The 20,636-nt window shown below is 38.9% G+C and overlaps 1 long non-coding RNA gene across 1 annotated transcript; it reads left to right on the forward strand.

Moving 5' to 3' along the window:
• The first annotated feature begins 5,712 nt into the window (after positions 1-5,712).
• Positions 5,713-7,319, forward strand: LOC125679690 (uncharacterized). Its single transcript, XR_007371897.2, has 4 exons — positions 5,713-5,863; positions 6,339-6,399; positions 6,611-6,679; positions 6,833-7,319. It is a non-coding gene; the product is annotated as an uncharacterized LOC125679690 (long non-coding RNA).
• Positions 7,320-20,636: the final 13,317 nt, after the last annotated feature.

Consider the following 20,636-nt stretch of genomic DNA (forward strand, 5'->3'; position numbering starts at 1 on the left):
CTTCCACTTCCGGAGAAATGAATGACAAAATCTTTTGATTTCTTGCATTACTTTATAGGGAGAACTTTTTTTGTTCCAGAAACCCTTAAAATTTGAGTCATTTAATAATTTCACCTTATTAGAAATGATAGAAAATAGTACAAATGACTAAATAGGAGAAATATTTCAAGCCTTGTAAAATCCCGGGGCTGACCCACTGGGGGCCTCAAGCCCCCCCCCCCCCCCCCCCCCCCCCAATGGCAGACCCCACTGCCTCATAAAGTGCATGACGCCCCCCCCCCCCCCCGTAACCGCAATTCCTGGATCCGCCCCTGCTCGTACATAATTACCGCTGATCGATGTAACAATTCAAAATTTATAACAGGTAGGACAGGCGGACGGACGGACAGACGGAGTATATACCAAGTTTTAACTGCCAAATTTAATTTTTCGCTCAGATCACATTTAATGGTATATGGGCTACAAACATATTTTATAATAATCTTTGTTCGATTACAACAGAATAATAATTTTTCGATTACAACAGAGGTGGATAAGAAACCGTGCAAACTGTACGGAAATACATAACATGCATTTTTTCTATATTCTTTTTTTTAAAAGTGTTTTTGTATTGCAAAACGTCACTAGTTCACAAAAAATTGTCGTTGACAATATCTTTCTCCTACGTATTTTTCTCTCTTCTTTTAACTACAGATTACATTTTAAAACAAAAGGAAATTCACCGGGATTTCTATTTCTATTTTCATGGATTACTTATTTTTACCCTGAGAATCTCACATCTTCCTTATATTGTTTCTTATACTATAACACTGCAAGTTGTGGCAATTTTCTAGAAAACTATCATAAGGCATCAATTTTATGAATTAAAGCATATGACAGTAGTCTTCGCCAGATTCTAACCAACCCACCCTTAATTTAGCAAGAATTAATTAAGAGTTTGGGCAAAATAATAACCTTTTTTATTTATAGACAATTGTGAAATCAACTTTTCCTTTCGCTGCACCCCCCCCCCCCCCCCCCCCCCCCCCCCTTAGAACGAACTTGGTGGGAAATCTTATGTATATATACTGCCAGTCCGAGTTAATCACACAAGACAATCTGCATTTAAACTTGTATCCATTGTCTCTACAGAGTCAACCATCAAGGCATGACTGAAAATTGATACGTTCACCCTGGATTAAACAGTCGCTGCGGAAAATTGTCTATCCATTCGTGCTGCAAGTGATCTAAGACTTTAAACGCAAAGAACGAGCAATAATGCATGACGCTAAATCAGGGCAGACCTGTTGTCAAGTATGGTAAATTGGCTTTCAAACATCTTCCCATTTTCAGACAACCGAAAAATTGACACTATCTGAGTAATAAAATATAATATAAAACTGCAAAATTTATCTATAATTCTTACAACACCAGACAAAAATACTTCTAACACTGTATAAGGAAAGCCACATAAATCAATATACATCCAAATGACTGTACATGCGCAGACATCGTTTAATATGTTAAATTGTAGTGACAAACAGGTCCATTGGGCCGGGTGTAAAATTACATTAACATGCATTTTACTGAAATACAAAAGTTGTATTACACATGTCACTATAATAAAAAGAAACATTCTCTGGGATCTTATAGTGCTTTCATACTGAACATGGAAATATATATGCTTTTGAACAATTCAGGTGCATTTATAATTTTAGCATTCACTCATCCATTGTCCGTCCCAATATTTTCCCCAGAGATAACGATCTGCAACTACATTTAGTCATTGAATATGTAAACATACCCTATATAGAGAATATAAGCACTAATAATAAACGGGTTTTTTAAAATCAAAATTAAGTGTAATCAGGGGCGAAGCTAGGACTGTTTCAATGTGTAGGCACGCGTGATGAAACTGAAGGTTTCGCCGAGGGGGTAGATACACGAGGGGTGGCCCCGCCTCGCTGGGGATAGTGGTCGCAGGTCACCCCCAAGAAAAATTTAGAAATATTAGGACTCGTTTGCACTACTCTGAGCATCAAAATGATTGCAATAGACTGTAAATATTATACAACTTTTGAAAAATTCAAACTGTTAAGTTCGAGAGCGAGTCATTATGATCACCAAAGTTTAGAAAAAAAATATATAAACATTATGTAGAATACATTATAAAAAGAAAAGGTCCAACAGAATGATAATTTTATATCCGATTTTAAATACTAGAAATATATGTGTTTATTTTGCAAACATTTATGGATAAAAATGTGTTTTGAAAATAAAGGAAAAATGTGTAGGCACGTGCCTACTTTAGCCTAACGAAGCTACGCCCCTGTGTATGAATCATTGATTAATAATTATCTACAGTTAATGTCTAACATGCACATACGCAATATCTGTGTCCAAAACCTCCTGGCCATGGTGGGGTTCAATTCCATGCGCGGATCCCATGCAACTGAGAGAGGAAGCAGGGCCCATGCACCTAGCTTTTATTTGACAAGATAATACTTCTAACCACATAGTGTTTGGGTGTCATATGATGTGGAAGAAAAAGTCAGCAAGAGCCCCATCGGACACACACCTCACATAAGCAGTTGCGTTTTCCTATGTAAAACTTTAAACTACTATTACCCCCCCCCCCTCCCCGCATTTACCCAGAGGCCACGGTTAAAACACAGAATCTACACTATATATACACGAGGATACTTGCCTAGTAAGTTGACAACATATATTATGATGGTTGTTTTATTCGTTATACAGTATATTCCTATGCAAAACTCGACAGTTCCACTGGGCCTCTTCTGTCCCAGTGAGTTATGAACAAACCTGAATGTACAATGTATGAGGGTGCTTTTGTAACATTTCGATAAATTAAACTCGTGTGGATCCTCACTTGAAAATAAAATTTATGAAGATTTTTCACTTGATACCGGAACATCTTTGCAACCCCTTTAGTTGCCCCTCCCTTGCCCCGTGGTACATCTTTGTAATCCCTGTCGTTGCCCCACAGTACACCTTTGTAATCCCTATCGTTCTCCCATCGTAGCCCCACGGTACACCTTTGTAATCTATATCGCTGCCCCACGGTACACCTTGGCAATCCCTATCGTTGCCCGGCCCCCTGGCCCCGCGGTACACCTTTGTAATCCCTATCGTTGCCCGGCCCCTGGCCCCGCGGTACATCTTTGTAATCCCTGTCGTTGCCCCGGCCTGGTCCCGCAGTGCATCTTTGTAATCCCTATCGTTGCCCGGCCCCTGGCCCCGCGGTACATCTTTGTAATCCCTATCGAAGCCCCACCCCGGCCCCGCAGTACATCTTTGTAATCCCTGTCGTTGCCCCGGCCTGGTCCCGCGGTACATCTTTGTAATCCCTATCGAAGCCCCACTCCGGCCCCGCGGTACATCTTTGTAATCCCTATCTTTGCCCGGACCCTTGGCCCTACATCTTTGTAATTCCTATCGTTGCCCGGACCCTTGGCCCTATGGTACACCTTTGTAATCCCTATCATTGCCCCACTCTGGCACCGCGGTACATCTTTGTATTTCCTATCGTTGCCCCGCGGTACATCGTTGTAATCCCTATCGTTGCCCCGTGGTGCATCTTTGTAATCCCTATCGTTTCCGCGCCCTGGCCCCGCAGTACATCTTTGTAATATATATCGTTGCCCCGCCCCCTGGCCTCGCGGTACACCTTTGTAATCCCTATCGTTGCCTCGCCCTGGCCCCATGGTGCATCTTTGTAATCCCTATCGTCGCCCGGCCCCCTAGTACTGGTGTGGACAAACTAGAACTTGAACTGCACATCAGTTTGAAAAATCGAACCCTTGATCCTGTGAAAAAAATTAATCACTGCAACACCTTTTCACCATTTCTAAAGTATCTTCCCTTAAGAATAGATTAAACTATGTTCTTTGCTATGATTGGTTCCTGAGAAATAATCGAAAATTTGGAAAATGTACAACCGGGCTGACAGGTTTCACCTCAGATGAGATAAAAATCTTGGGATCAATCCCCTCTGGGAGAAAAGTTGTCGGGAATAGCATAGACTTCAACTCAAACAAGTCTGCACGGTCCACGCCATTGGTTGATATTTCTCTAAACAGCAGGTGTATGAAATTCAAAACTTTGTAAAAATGCACCTGCAAGACAGGGGGTTCTGAGACCCACCATGCTGGCGGGGAGCTATGGGGAGAACCAAGTGTAAGCATCCGAGTTTTAGAAAAGGGGTAGATTTTCGAATGTGCATCTATTTCCAATATCCCTGACCCCTATCACGAGACTTAACTCAACTGAAAAAAATCGCTTTAGTAACTCAATTATTGGTCGAATCTCTCTCTCTCTCTCTCTCTCTCTCTCTCTCTCTCTCTCTCTCTCTCTCATTTAAGACAACTTTATCTTTATATGATATACACTTCCTTTCTCATCCCTTAATCAAATTTAGCTACAGAACTGTAGCCCTCTGAGAAAATATTGGGACAGATCAGATACAATATTGGGACAGATCAGAGATACAGTTCTGCAGCTAAATCAACGTGCACGCGTCTGTTAATAGTCCGGTGGTTCTGGAAAAAAAGATACTTAGAGAAATGTAGCTTTAATTCTGATGCAAGATTCAAATGTATATTCATGTGTGCGTGTGTGTAAGATTTTATATATGTGTGTGCTATTATTAATATAGAACTTATAGAAGATTTTATATTTGTGTGTGCTATTATTAATATAGAACTTATAGAAGATTATATATATGTGTGTGTGCTATTGTTAATATAGAACTTATAGAAGATTTTATGTGTGTGTGTGCTATTATTAATATAGAACTTATAGAATATTGTATATGTGTGTGTGTGCTATTATTAATATAGAACTTATAGAAGATTTTATATATGTGTGTGTGTGTGCTATTATTAATATAGAACTTATAGAAGATTTTATATGTGTGTGTGCTAGTATTAATACAGAACTTGTAGAAGATCGTATATATGCGCGTGCAATACATTAAGAGTTGATTCTAAAGTCGGTGATTCATGTATATAATCATCATGAATATGAAATACCCAGAGGATATCAACTACAAAAAATAAAAACACAGGAAATAAAATATTCATAATGTTTACACTCTATTGAGTACCCTAGAAATCGAATTATTATGCGCATTTATGATTGACAGTACCATTCATACATGGCGTGTAGTCATAAATACAAGAACAAAAAATAACGATAACCATAGACCTAAAGCTTTAGTTCTAGGTATAATCATGATTTAAAATGAAATAATCTACACATAGTTAATTGTGTTTGAAATAGTAACATATACAAATTCATTTCAGTTATTTATTGGCACTAAAGCACATGCAAATGTTGGACATTAGATATGTAGTATGAAATATACACACACTTTATCTATCTTAGACTGGATAAGTTCCACTCTTTTTTATATGTATCTATATTCATGAACTTTGTATACTTTGTATGCCCTCTGGGCCCATAAATTTTTTACTTACTTACTTGCTTCCATTATTAATATTTTGAAGTCTTTCTTTTCTGATATCATTCAAAGTTTAAAAAAAAAAAAGGTTACATGATCTTCTGGCAATACTGTCCAGCGCGTGTTGACTGTAAACAAGAGGTTTGCTATTTTTGGTAGCGATTACATATACTGACCAATCAGATGAGAAGTCAAAGGGCGTGTTGGGACCAGTGACGTCAGTTTTTCACGAATATTTGAATTTCATTGGTTGATATTCTTTATCGTCAAAATTACGATTTTCTATTGGTTGGTATTTCTGAATCGCGCTCTCTGACCAACGCGCGTCTAGTATAGCGAGCTGTTAGCGTCACTTGCAAAGTTGTTTACTAGAAGATCGATTATAGAAAAGGAGACTATTTTGTGAGTATTTACAACATTTTCAACACGATTATGCATATATAGTGTGGACTAATTGTCATAGCATCAACTTTTGCTAGCGATATACTTTGTTAAATGACTCGTAAGTTTGAAGACTGCATTTGATAGAGCATTGCTCCCTACTCCGACACTGAAACGCCCGCCATAGTGGATTTTCATTTTGCCATGGAAGTTTTCTACAAATTATCACGTATATATGTAACCGAAAACGAAATAGAATAAGAATTAACTAGATAGCATTAATCGATAAAAGTGCACCGTCTTTGCATTTAGCGCTTGTTTTTTTGTATTTGTGTATTATGGGACATAGCGGTTCTCTTTGTTCTTCCTGCCATTCAACAAAGATGGCGCAAAGTAATCTCTAACGGTAGATTAGTATGTGCTAATGTGACGTACCGTTATTTGAATAAAGCACGCACCTGTTGAATTTGACGATCCTGTGTGATTTTTTTTGCAGCCCAAGCTCACGATGGCAGCTACAGCAAAAAAAGGTGGAAAGAAAGCCGCGGCCGGTGCAGGTAGTTAATCATTGATTCACGTTTTCCAAGAAAGTTACCTTCATGTAGCTTCATATGTATATAAAGTTTGATATTTTAATATGAAGATAAAAAAAAACCAGAACAAATATATCATTGATAATGCAAATGAATTTGGATTGAAAAAAATGTAGTTTACACGATTCTGTATATTTGAAAAATTATTTAGCTACATTGCAATTCAAACTTTCAGCTAAGGTAAAGAAAGCAGCAAAACCGAAGTCCCCCAAAAAGACGACAAAGAAGGCTGGAGCAAAAAAGGGTAAGTTTGTCGAACAACAATACAGAAATCCAGTTCAAGCCAAAGATCTCATTTAGTGTGATATCTGATTATCATAGTCAGAAAATTGTCCAGTATGCCATGAAATTTGAAAATCCTTGTATGTATAAAGTGTGTACGTATGTTTTCCTTCAGCTGTGAAAAGGGCCGGAAAGAAGGGAGGAAAGAAAGCTACAAAGGCCAAGAAGTAAACTCTTCCTCAGTAGGCTTATTCACAATCCAGGGACTATTTCATCAATCATCATTTAGATATAGATTGCCACCCTTTTCTTTCTCTGGCGCCTTGTTTTTGAAGACGACTGAATCTCTTTTATTATATAAATCTATATATAACTGTTTTATAGAATAGGTATTTATAGATGTGTGTACTACAAACAGTTTTATACCCTCAAACAGATGAATTGTTTATTTAGATTTTGAAAATTATTTTATATGAGAACTTGTTAAGGTTTCCATACCATTAAATTGGTAGAATTTTTAAATGTTTTGATCAACACTTTAAATTTATCCATTTTTATCATTTTTACAGAGCACATTGCAATTAATAGGTGTGTAATACTCCTCCTGCAATCTTGTACCAAGTTTGTAGGACTAATGTGAAATAAATGTGTATAAAACAAGATACTGATTTTGTGCTCTTGATATACACGTGGCAGTGTGAAACAACTGGAGACCAAGACATATGTCATTGCCCATTTGCCAAAGACAAAGAAAGACAAGAAATTGTGTGTGCCCTACATACCGTACTGAATATGGATAGAGGTTTTTTTGGTGTAGAGTCTTCGTGTACACTTAAGGTTTTCCGAGTCCCTGGAATGACTTATTGCATTAATATAGACATGCATGTATTTTAATTTCCCCAAAACTGCTTAAACAAATTTGGTATATAGCCATATTAATAGTTGTGGCAACAAAAATTATGATTTTCAAAGTTCCTGATGGTCAGAGAAGTAGTCAAGAAAGCGTGCATATTTGTGAGGATTGAGACATATAAATCCAAGCTCATAAAACTAGGTGCATATTTATAATGTGGGTCTCTACTAAAGTTGTGAAATTCATGACATTCAATGGTTAGAATGTATGGTGTATAAATCGTACATATCTGTAATGAAAAACAACTGTCAAGCAAACAATGTACACAGCCCATGGAAACAAAGCTGGGGCTCAAGAAGTGTGGATAGGGTGTATAGATCTTCTACACATACCCCCTTCACCCAATGCAAAAATAACTTTTGAACAAACAGTTTATCCAAAGTACATGATTTTTTCAACAAACACATTCATATGTACTCATACAAAATACACCTCAAGACATTTTAAAAGCTTACAGAATGTAGAAACTGACTATTCAAAACAACTTATGAAAGTGGGGAAATCACATATTTTGGATAAATTATTGGTTTTGCATTTATTGTTTCGATGTATAGAGGGGGTGGGGGTATGTGCTTAAAATCTACACACTTCAGGTGCCTTTGAGTTGGGGTGGTGTGTGTAAGTATACATATCTGTCTTCCATCCCACTGTATCTGGTCAAGACTAACAGAGAAGCATTAAAAGGTTGTATTTATCATAAAGGTTGTTTAGGCAGTGCATTAGAAACCAAAATGATTTCGTTTAGATGTGAAGGTCACTGGTAAAAGTAGGTATAGATGTTAATATCTATCTGGGCCAGACTTTAATTTAGAAGCGGCAGTGCATTAGAAACCAAAATGATTTCGTTTAGATGTGAAGGTCACTGGTAAAAGTAGGTATAGATGTTAATATTTATCTGGGCCAGACTTTAATTTAGAAGCTCATACTTGACATGGAAATAGAATGTACCATGATTATTTAGCCAAGGTCATACTTCGTGTATAGGATGTTTATGACCACATACTATCATAATCCTAAAACAAGATCATTTTCCCAAGCTTGAGATTATCTGTAATTTTTTATACGCCTGCGTAAAAATGCGGACATGTTATGCTATATAGCTGTCTTTCATCTGTCCCTTTAACCCTTCGCAACTCCTCCTAAACCCTTTGGGGATTTTGATGAAACTTGGTACAAAGAAAGATCACATTGTGGAGGTGTGCATACTGCAAGGGGAATGCTGTCCAATTATTTAAATAGGATTTATGGCTCTTGGGCTTGGTTTTTTTCTATTCAAAATACTTTGTTTTCGCAACTCCTAAACCCTTTGGGGGATTTTGATGAAACTTGGTACAAAGAAATATCACAATGTGGAGATGTGCATATTGCAAGGGAAATGCTGCACCACTATTTTGAAAGGAGTTGGGGCCCTTGGACTTAGATTTAAATTATGCAAGTACCTTGTCTTCGCAACTCCTCTTGAACCCTTTGGGGGATTTCAATGAAACTTAGTACAAAGGAAGATCACAATGTGTAGATGTGCATATTACAAGGGAAATGCTGTCCCACTATTTCTGAAGGAGTTACAGCCCTTGGACTTAGATTTGTTTAATGCAAAATACATTGTTATTGCAACTCCGGCGAAATCCTTTTGTGGATAATCCTTTCTTACTTGTTCAAATTCCTGGGTCAATGATGTATGCGGGCGTATCATGTACCAGTTTAGCGGTGCCCTGTGTTTTTGGGTTTTTTTTTTTTTTTTTTTTTTAGAAATATCTGGTCAAGGTCATAACTCTTGATGTAGACATTAGGCGATGATCTTTGCACACTGTTTACCAGCAGGTCATGTGTCAAGACCCTAATCCACGGTCATTTGGGTAAGAATGGAGATCTTGGGCATTACTTTCCTGTGGAAACACAGTTGAACCTTTTATTGGGTTGACAGGGCTTTGACAAGAGTGTGGTGTGGTATGACCTTGAACGATGATCATTTGACCCAAGATCAGAGTTGTTGTTTAACACTTGGAAATATTTATCCAGGTCATTATTTTATTTTGGAGAAACAAGAAATGAAAATCATTTCAGATCACTGGCAGAAATAAAATTAATAATACCCAGTTCTCGGAGTTTGAATCAAAGATATCTCTCACAACTATCAATATGCATCTTTTCACCTCCTAGTTTTATGTGTCATGCTGATAAAAAGTTGGGGGACACTTTATTCTGAAAACCTTTTCTCTCCCCCAACGTCTACAAATGGTTCTTCGATATTAAAGTCGTAGAAAGCAGACATATATGTATAATGCAAGTAAATACCACCTCTCTAAGAATAGTTCTATTCAGTAAAGGGGCTCCAAGTTTGCCCAAAATATCTCATCTCGGGGACCACTGAACCAGAACGTATGAAAAACGTCTCTGCCGTGATAGATTAAATATGATTTGATCAAATGAAGGCCCCGTGGATCACAAAAAAGGGGATCCAACATGGTGTAGCATAGCAATGGACTTCTCAAGAACGGCAAGTCTACAATTTGCCAGAAGTATACGCAAGCAGGTATTTTTCGTATCGTTGGTGTAAAATTTTAGATAGGAATTCATATATGTTTTGGGACTTCAGATTGCTAAAACATACAATGATCCTCATGTAGTATAGAGTCAAGCTTGTAAACATCGGTGGTTTTGAGGTCAGGTCACAGTATGGGTTTTACATGAAGGAGAATTTTCTCAAAAACAATTACCAACGCTGAGAATCAAACAGGAGGGTTAGGATGAAGAAACAATAGAAATTCTAAAATTTAGTCAATTACAAGGTCCCGGGGTCAGAATGGATTACAATAGAAATTCTAAGATCCCAGAGTCAGGGGTTCAAGCTCCAGGGTGGGGTTGTACGGATCATTTAGTGGAACTGCATAGGGTAATAAATAGAATGTTTAAGTAACAACTAACAGGCGCGTAGCTGCAAGTACGCAACTGTTACACACCATTTGAGGGAGAGAGAATCTGCTGTTTAAATATATGTACCTCAAAAATACGTTTGTCTATTATAGTTCGGATTTATGATTTAATCAACATCATTCAATCAAAATCAAGGTCCTTTTTGAATTTCCAATCAAAACATTCTTTTGTTTTGGAAATTGACAAGAAAATCTGTTTCCATGCACAAAATTAGATGATTTCATTGGTAAAACCCAGGAGCTTCCGGGGGTTTCGTTTCCTAAGCCCCAACCAGGGCTGTACCCACTGGGGACCTCAAAGCGACCCCCAGACCCCTTGCCGTACTTTGCATACACTTCATTTTCTTACTGGCTACGCGTCTGACTAAGTAGGCGAAACTTGTGTTTAAGTATACTCGTGTAGTATAGTAGGAAAAGGTGAAGATAACGAACAGTGGTCAATCTCATAATTCCTACAAAGAATAAAAGATTAAGAGTAGGGCAAACGGACACTTGGACAAACCAGAGGTGAAAAAGTGTCCAAGAGGAGTAAGCATCCCCTGACGACCGGTCACACCCAGCGCGAGCCCTTTATCTTGATCAGGTAAACGGAGTGATCTGTAGTCAAAATCAGTGTATAAAAAAACGACCTAACAATTGGTATGAAACATGTCAAACAGCATTTGACCCGACGACAGGTTTTATTGGTAAATTAAATCGTTATAACGACCATAGATATTCTAGATAGGATTTTATTCTACCCTCAGCACCTTTTTAGTGGGTAGAGGGCACGGTATTATGATTATATTGCACAGAGTTTTACAACGGATTATGATTCGAGAATTCTTCTCATAAGCGGCTGTAGTTTTCCAAAAACAATATTATGCATGTATCCCCATTAAACTGAAGAGTATTTTGTTCAAATCAAGACCGTTATGGGTCAAGGTGAGCGTAAAAAAGGGGTGCAAAGTTTCCCATTGGAATTTTTCAATCTCCCTAGTAGGAACAATTCTGTGGGGATGTTCACACATCAATATGCAAGCATTATCATATAGTGTAGAGTGTAGACTCAGTAAACCATGATCCGTGTGAGATAGGGTCACAGGGGGGTTCATAATTTTACCCTGGGATAAAATGGGTAAACTGTTTTTCTATGCAAGAAAAGGAATACAACTTGTCTACTAATGAATCACAGGGCAAAGATTGCCAACTGCTGATTTCTTAGAATCTTTGTTTTCATAGCAACTGTCGATTACTTTCCAACCTAAGTTTTTCAAACTTTTCCAATATTATGCAAGCATCCTTACATGTATAGTTCCAATGACGGGTCTTGGCGGAGTGTGGACACATAATTAGGGTCTGACGCTTTATGTTAAATGTGACAAGACGAGCGTTATAGTCTGCTGGCCGTATCTTACAATTACATCTTACTAAAATTACAACTCAACATGTTCTGGTGTACGTCATGTTCAGCATTCTCTACCGAGTTCCGTGTGTAAGTGAAACTTGTGTAACGCGTCCTCTGGTGGGAGAATGCATGATCAGATTAAATAAAATTCTGCTTTTGATCAACTATTACGCAGCATTTAACGACGTAGACATAGTTTACGAAAGCTTAACTAAGCCAAGTTAATAATAGCTTCTTCCTGTTCAGTCGGTCATAACAGTCGGTTTACAAATCGCTAAAGTTTACGCTTCGTAAACTGTAATTTTCTCAACAACGACTATAATCAAATGCCAAACAATATTTGACTCTTGCTTGTGAAATTGACATGCCCTGCTATGGCAAGTCAGTGAAACATATGGTTTACATTTATGCTTTGTTCGTCTATTTTCATGAACGAAGACAAACACTTTGAATTGCTAGACCTCAATCTATGACTGCGTTTGTTAAGAGAACGTTGACGGAGATCGTTGTTGTGCGTATCCACTGGTTAAAAAAATGACCTTGATTCAAAATTTATCATCCTCTCATGTTTTATTCATTTCAATAAATCCCGGAACCTTTTTATTGAAGGTTTCCTTAAACGGATAGGCCACCTGTGTCAAAATACAGTATGTGGAAAATGGACTTGAATGTCACGATACGAATGTCACAATTAACATTTTTTGGCCAAAAATGATATTTTCCTATCTACATACTCAGAGGTCACATTGGTGAGTAATGAATGAGGAAACAAACAGGAATTTTTATCAAACTTTTACGAAAAACAATGTACAGGTGTATTGATTGCGCAGAATGTTGGAAGGTAAGCTTAGTCTTTGGCGGAGGTTTGCACGGTTTGGTTCTATTGGTACTAATTAAATAGTATGAAAACCTTGGCATAGAATTCATTTCACCAAATAATATTCCACTACTACTAGTTGTATATATATTTTCCTTTGACGTTGGAATCGTATCTTGAGGTCAACAATCTCTGGTTCTCTGGTAGGAACAATTTAAAGGTAAACAATTATGGTTCTCTTTCTACGGACAATTTTGAGGTTAACAATTCTGCTTGACTTTCTATGGACAATTTTAAGGTCAACAATTTTGCTTGACTTTCTACGGACAATTTTCTGGTCAACAATTCTGATTCTCTATCTACGGGCAACTTTCTGGTCAACAATTCTGGTTCACTTTCTACGGACAATTTTGAGGTGAAGAATTTTAGTTCTCTTGCTACTGTTCATTTTGAGATCATCAATTCTAGTTCTCACTATGGACAATCTTGAGGTCAACAATACTGGTTCTTTTTGTATGATCAACCTTGAGGTCTACTGTCTTACTATCATTATTATTATCAGAGAACATTCATAAAGCGCCTTATATATATATATATATATATATATATATATATATACTGACGGCAGGAGTTAGCATAAAAATTGTTCATGGATGCAAAGTACAGTGATGCACATAAAATTTACTTTGAGGACCGTGATAATATTTAAATACATGTAGACGAACAATTGCATGCAGGTGCACGATTACATCGCTAGTATCATATAATTTTTTTTTAAAAATATGAATTAAAAAGCTGCTATTATGATGGGAAATTAAAATAATATTGATATCTAGTATGGAAAGCCGTAGGGTACCCCTACATTATTATTATTTTTCCCTATATAAAATACCAAAATTATAATCTCTTCCAAAAATAAAAAATTTCCCCCTATTTGCCGATATTATTATTATATCGCAGCGATAATAATAATCTGTCCCGAATCTCAGACACCAAATTATAATTTCATCCCCAAAAGAAAAATATTCTTTATTTATGACATTATTATAATTATAAATAATGCCGCAATAATTATAGAAACTGACCCGATTTAAAGTCACACATTATCTTTATAAACATAATCTTTATAAAATAAAGTGTGACTTTAAATCGGGTCAGTTTTTATTATTATTGCGGCAGTATTTATAATTATAATATTGTCATAAATAAAGAATATTTTTCTTTTGGGGATGAAATTATAATTTGGTATCTGAGAATCGGGACAGATTATTATTATCGCTGCGATATAATAATAATATCGGGCAAATAGGGGGAAATTTTTATTTTTGGAAGAGATTATAATTTTGGTATTTTATATAGGGAAAAATAATAATAATGTGGGGGTACCCTACGGCTTTCCATAATCTAGAATGTGGATACTGAATAGAAAATTCAATATAAAAATAATAAAAAAAATTGTTTGCTTTTTTAGAAAAACCAACAACACGCAGTATTGTGTGGGCCAAGGACTTAGCCTAGTGGTATATACAACAACAACAACAAACGAAGAAGAAAGTCAGTATGAAAGGCAACTCTCGGGTTACAAAGATCCCAAAAGATACTTCCAAACGAGTAGTCGCTCACATCGAATGCAGCAGACAGGTCATGCATCACTAGTGATATACACATTATATGTTGTCCAGCGCCGACACGCTGTACACGAAGTAATGCAGCCGGTGTGGGGTGATAATGTTCTATATGCAGACAGTATTGGATCATACAGATGGTTGAACTCTAAGAGCTGCTATAGCCTATAACTGCAACTCTTTTCTCCAGAATTTTAAAGTTAGACACCGACCTATATATATTTTTTGTTCAAAAAGTTCTTCCATTAATGGGTTTAACAAGCTGAGATTATGCGAACTGAAAACTACATGGGGACAAAGTTTTGGGGACGACCTGCGATTTTGACTAGTATGTTGTGACGATGATTCTGGGGACGACTTTCGATTCTGACTAAGCTTCTTTTTTTTTTACTAAGCCTAAGGTGTAGGGACGATGATTCAGCAGTTTCCAACAGACAACTAGACAAATTTACGACGAGCGGAACAAAAGAAATTAAATATTATATTGAAAATTTAAAAAGTAGTGACCATTCATATACAGGTGACTTCCAATTTTTCGAGCTCCCATATTCGTGAAACTCAAACTGGTGCATATTCCTTCCAATCTCTCTTGAAAACTCGAAGCACTGTTTGTTTTCACTAGCGATCAGACTGGCATTTGCTAGGGACATGTATCCCTTTAACTGGCAAATTTAATGGTCCGTGCAGTGAATGCGCGTCGTGTAATTTGGGAGTTTATGCCAGTGACTCGAGCACAGCGAGTTGCGTGGCGTGTATGATAATATTGATTGTAGTCAAAGAGTTAAATAACTTAGGAGTAAGTACAGACGTAGTAAAGATCATTATGGTGAAATGTTTTTTCTCACCCCAAATGATCTTATCCCTTTCTAATAACATAAAAAAATCAATGATATTAAGTTTATTAAATTTGAAATTATTCTAATTAAACGTATCACAACATTGTGAAAGTTCTTTCTTGACTTTGGTCTATGTAGCTCATTATTAGATTATAGTATATTATATATATATATATATATATATATATATATATATATATATATATACACACACACACAATAGCATTCCAGGATATTGGTTTGCACATCAACACATTTCATGACGTTAACGATTTCTGTCTTGTATTAGTGAGATGAAAATAAAATTGCCTTGATTTACTGTAAATATCTTCCAAGTTTTCAAATTTAATATTTTCTGAAGCAATATAAAAACATTGATTTTAGATTTTTAATAATGTTAAAACAATATTAGACATATATGTCACTGTGATTAGACTAAATGATTAAAAAAAGCACCATATCATCAGCATACATTCAAAGAGGACATTTCATAAGACATAACAATCGGGGGAGGGGGTGCATTTCAAAATCATTGATATATGTATAGACTAAACAGAATCGGAGAGAGTATCTAGCCTTGTACTATGCTTAATTTACTACCAAAAACATTTTATAAACTGTTTGATGTCGCACATTTTAAAACTTCACCTAGCTTTGATACCAATTTCAAATACCTGACTTAGCAACATAATCAAATGCTTGCTAGAAATCAAGTAAGGCAGAAATACAATCTTGTTTTGCGTGAAAATCAAATTTTTAATTAAAGAATGAATAAGGAGGAAAATTGCATCACTAATATATATTTTTAATTAAACTGAATTAATTTTGTGCACTCGTGAGAACATCATTATTACTTGTCCATGATGTAATAAAAACCAATTAAAAACAGGAACGGGTTCAATTATACACACAAACTTTCAAGAACAATGTCGATTTCCTCAATTAATTAAAATTTTAGTTGCACAGATCGCGATTGTAATTGATAATTTCAAGTAATTTCCCTAGGGTGGTGAAATACTCTTCAATATACTCAGAATCCATATTTAAACGCGATCCCTATGACTCCGTGCATGTACAATTGCACATGTTTATAAAGACTAAATATATTACCTCTGCCGAGGATCGAACTCATGATCTCTGACGTGACAGTCCAGTGCTCTATCTATCTCTGTTGTGACAGTCCAGCGCTCTATCTATCTCTGTTGTGACAGTCCAGTGCTCTATCTATCTCTGGTGTGACAGTCCAGTGCTCTATCTCTGGTGTGACAGTCCAGTGCTCTATCTATCTTTGTTGTGACAGTCCAGTGCTCTATCTATCTCTGACGTGACAGTCCAGTGCTCTATCTATCTCTGGTGTGACAGTCCAGTGCTCTATCTCTGGTGTGACAGTCCAGTGCTCTATCGATCTCTGTTGTGACAGTCCAGTGCTCTATCTATCTCTGACGTGACAGTCCAGTGCTCTATCTATCTCTGGTGTGACAGTCCAGTGCTCTATCTCTGGTGTGACAGTCCAGTGCTCTATCTATCTCTGTTGTGACAGTCCAGTGCTCTATCTATCTCTGACGTGACAGTCCAGTGCTCTATCTATCTCTGGTGTGACAGTCCAGTGCTCTATCTCTGGTGTGACAGTCCAGTGCTCTATCTATCTCTGTTGTGACAGTCCAGTGCTCTATCTATCTCTGACGTGACAGTCCAGTCCTCTATCTATCTCTGTTGTGACAGTCCAGTGCTCTATCTATCTCTGACGTGACAGTCCAGTGCTCTATCTATCTCTGGTGTGACAGTCCAGTGCTCTATCTCTGGTGTGACAGTCCAGTGCTCTATCTATCTCTGTTGTGACAGTCCAGTGCTCTATCTATCTCTGACGTGACAGTCCAGTGCTCTATCTATCTCTGTTGTGACAGTCCAGTGCTCTATCGATCTCTGGTGTGACAGTCCAGTGCTCTATCTCTGGTGTGACAGTCCAGTGCTCTATCTATCTCTGGTGTGACAGTCCAGTGCTCTATCTATCTCTGACGTGACAGTCCAGTCCTCTATCTATCTCTGTTGTGACAGTCCAGTGCTCTATCTATCTCTGACGTGACAGTCCAGTGCTCTATCTATCTCTGGTGTGACAGTCCAGTGCTCTATCTCTGGTGTGACAGTCCAGTGCTCTATCTATCTCTGGTGTGACAGTCCAGTGCTCTATCTCTGGTGTGACAGTCCAGTGCTCTATCTATCTCTGTTGTGACAGTCCAGTGCTCTATCTATCTCTGACGTGACAGTCCAGTCCTCTATCTATCTCTGTTGTGACAGTCCAGTGCTCTATCTATCTCTGACGTGACAGTCCAGTGCTCTATCTATCTCTGGTGTGACAGTCCAGTGCTCTATCTCTGGTGTGACAGTCCAGTGCTCTATCTATCTCTGGTGTGACAGTCCAGCGCTCTATCTATCTCTGGTGTGACAGTCCAGTGCTCTATCTCTGGCGTGACAGTCCAGTGCTCTATCTATCTCTGGTGTGACAGTCCAGTGCTCTATCTATCTCTGGTGTGACAGTCCAGTGCTCTATCTATCTCTGGTGTGACAGTCCAGTGCTCTATCTATCTCTGACGTGACAGTCCAGTGCTCTATCTCTGGTGTGACAGTCCAGTGCTCTATCTATCTCTGGGGTGACAGTCCAGTGCTCTATCTATCTCTGGTGTGACAGTCCAGTGCTCTATCTATCTCTGGTGTGACAGTCCAGTGCTCTATCTATCTCTGACGTGACAGTCCAGTGCTCTATCTCTGTTGTGACAGTCCAGTACTCTATCTATCTCTGGTGTGACAGTCCAGTGCTCTATCTATCTCTGTTGTGACAGGCCAGGGCTATATCTATCTCTGACGTGACAGTCCAGTGCTCTATCTATCTCTGGCGTGACAGTCCAGTGCTCTATCTATCTCTGGTGTGACAGTCCAGTGCTCTATCTATCTCTGTTGTGACAGGCCAGGGCTATATCTATCTCTGACGTGACAGTCCAGTGCTCTATCTATCTCTGGCGTGACAGTCCAGTGATCTATCTATCTCTGGTGTGACAGGCCAGGGCTATATCTATCTCTGACGTGACAGTCCAGTGCTCTATCTATCTCTGGTGTGACAGTCCAGTGCTCTATCGATCTCTGGTGTGACAGTCCAGTGCTCTATCGATCTCTGTTGTGACAGTCCAGTGCTCTATCTGTCTCTGGTGTGACAGTCCAGTGCTCTATCGATCTCTGGTGTGACAGTCCAGTGCTCTATCTATCTCTGTTGTGACAGTCCAGTGCTCTATCTATCTCTGGTGTGACAGTCCAGTGCTCTATCTCTGTTGTGACAGTCCAGTGCTCTATCTATCTCTGTTGTGACAGTCCAGTGCTCTATCTATCTCTGGTGTGACAGTCCAGTGCTCTATCTATCTCGGTTGTGACAGTCCTGTGCTCTATCTATCTCTGGTGTGACAGTCCAGTGCTCTATCTATCTCTGGTGTGACAGTCCAGTGCTCTATCTCTGGTGTGACAGTCCAGTGCTCTATCTATCTCTGGTGTGACAGTCCAGCGCTCTATCGATCTCGGTTATGACAGTCCAGTACTCTATCGATCTCTGTTGTGACAGTCCAGCGCTCTATCTATCTCTGTTGTGACAGTCCAGCGCTCTATCTATCTCTGGTGTGACAGTCCAGTGCTCTATCTATCTCTGGTGTGACAGTCCAGTGCTCTATCTATCTCTGGTGTGACAGTCCAGTGCTCTATCTATCTCTGTTGTGACAGTCCAGCGCTCTATCTATCTCTGGTGTGACAGTCCAGTGCTCTATCTATCTCTGGTGTGACAGTCCAGTGCTCTATCTCTGGTGTGACAGTCCAGTGCTCTATCTATCTCTGGTGTGACAGTCCAGCGCTCTATCGATCTCGGTTATGACAGTCCAGTACTCTATCGATCTCTGTTGTGACAGTCTAGTGCTCTATCTATCTCTGTTGTGACAGTCCAGCGCTCTATCTATCTCTGGTGTGACAGTCCAGTGCTCTATCTATCTCTGGTGTTACAGTCCAGTGCTCTATCTATCTCTGGTGTGACAGTCCAGTGCTCTATCTATCTCTGTTGTGACAGTCCAGTGCTCTATCTATCTCTGTTGTGACAGTCCAGTGCTCTATCTATCTCTGGTGTGACAGTCCAGTGCTCTATCTATCTCTGTTGTGACAGTCCAGCGCTCTATCTATCTCTGTTGTGACAGTCCAGTGCTCTATCTATCTCTGTTGTGACAGTCCAGTGCTCTATCTATCTCTGGTGTGACAGTCCAGCGCTCTATCTATCTCTGTTATGACAGTCCAGTACTCGATCGATCTCTGTTGTGACAGTCTAGTGCTCTATCTATCTCTGTTGTGACAGTCCAGCGCTCTATCTATCTCTGGTGTGACAGTCCAGCGCTCTATCTATCTCTGGTGTGACAGTCCTGCGCTCTATCTATCTCTGTTGTGACAGTCCAGCGCTCTATCTATCTCTGGTGTGACAGTCCAGTGCTCTATCTATCTCTGGTGTGACAGTCCAGTGCTCTGTCTATCTCTGGTGTGACAGTCCAGTGCTCTATCTCTGTTGTGACAGTCCAGAGCTCTATCGATCTCTGGTGTGACAGTCCAGTGCTCTATCTATCTCTGGTGTGACAGTCCTGTGCTCTATCTATCTCTGTTGTGACAGTCCAGTGCTCTATCTATCTCTGGTGTGACAGTCCAGTGCTCTATCTATCTATCTCTGGCGTGACAGTCCAGTGCTCTATCGATCTCGGTTATGACAGTCCAGTGCTCTATCGATCTCTGTTGTGACAGTCCAGTGCTCTATCTATCTTTGACGTGACAGTCCAGTGCTCTATCTATCTATCTATCTCTGGCGTGACAGTCCAGTGCTCTATCGATCCCGGTTGTGACAGTCCAGTGCTCTATCGGTCGAGCTAAATGGTTAACTCACTCGCAACAGCTAGTAAGAAGGGAATAAGTCATGGCGACTGTATAATAACATTAAAATGTTAGTATAGAGATTTCGTATTTTATTTACAGAAACAAGTGCCTGCGTCATGTATCTAACACTACCATACCGTACTTCTTTAGAGAGGGTTCCTGTGGAGATCCAGGTTAGAATAGGTCCCCATTACCCCTTGCTCGTCGTAAGAGGCGATTAAATGGGACACTCTTTCGGACGAGACCGCAAAAAAAACGAGGCCCCGTGTCACAGCAGGTGTGGCACGATAAAGATTCTTCCCTACTGAAAGGTCATAAGCGCCGAGGATAGGACGAATTTTTTCAGTCCTTCACCGCCAATGATGATGTCTTCATATGACTGAAAAATTCTCTAGAGGGACGTTAAACAATATATAATCAATCAATCTTCAGAGAGAGGGGCGTCTCAATTTTTCCGAAGTACCAACGCCTGGGGCAGTCATTCTCACCCACCAGAAAGTATGACCGGGTCCCAGTGTGATAACGAAATG

This window comes from Ostrea edulis, chromosome 2 (assembly GCF_947568905.1).
Source record: "Ostrea edulis chromosome 2, xbOstEdul1.1, whole genome shotgun sequence".
Lineage (NCBI taxonomy): Eukaryota > Metazoa > Mollusca > Bivalvia > Ostreida > Ostreidae > Ostrea > Ostrea edulis.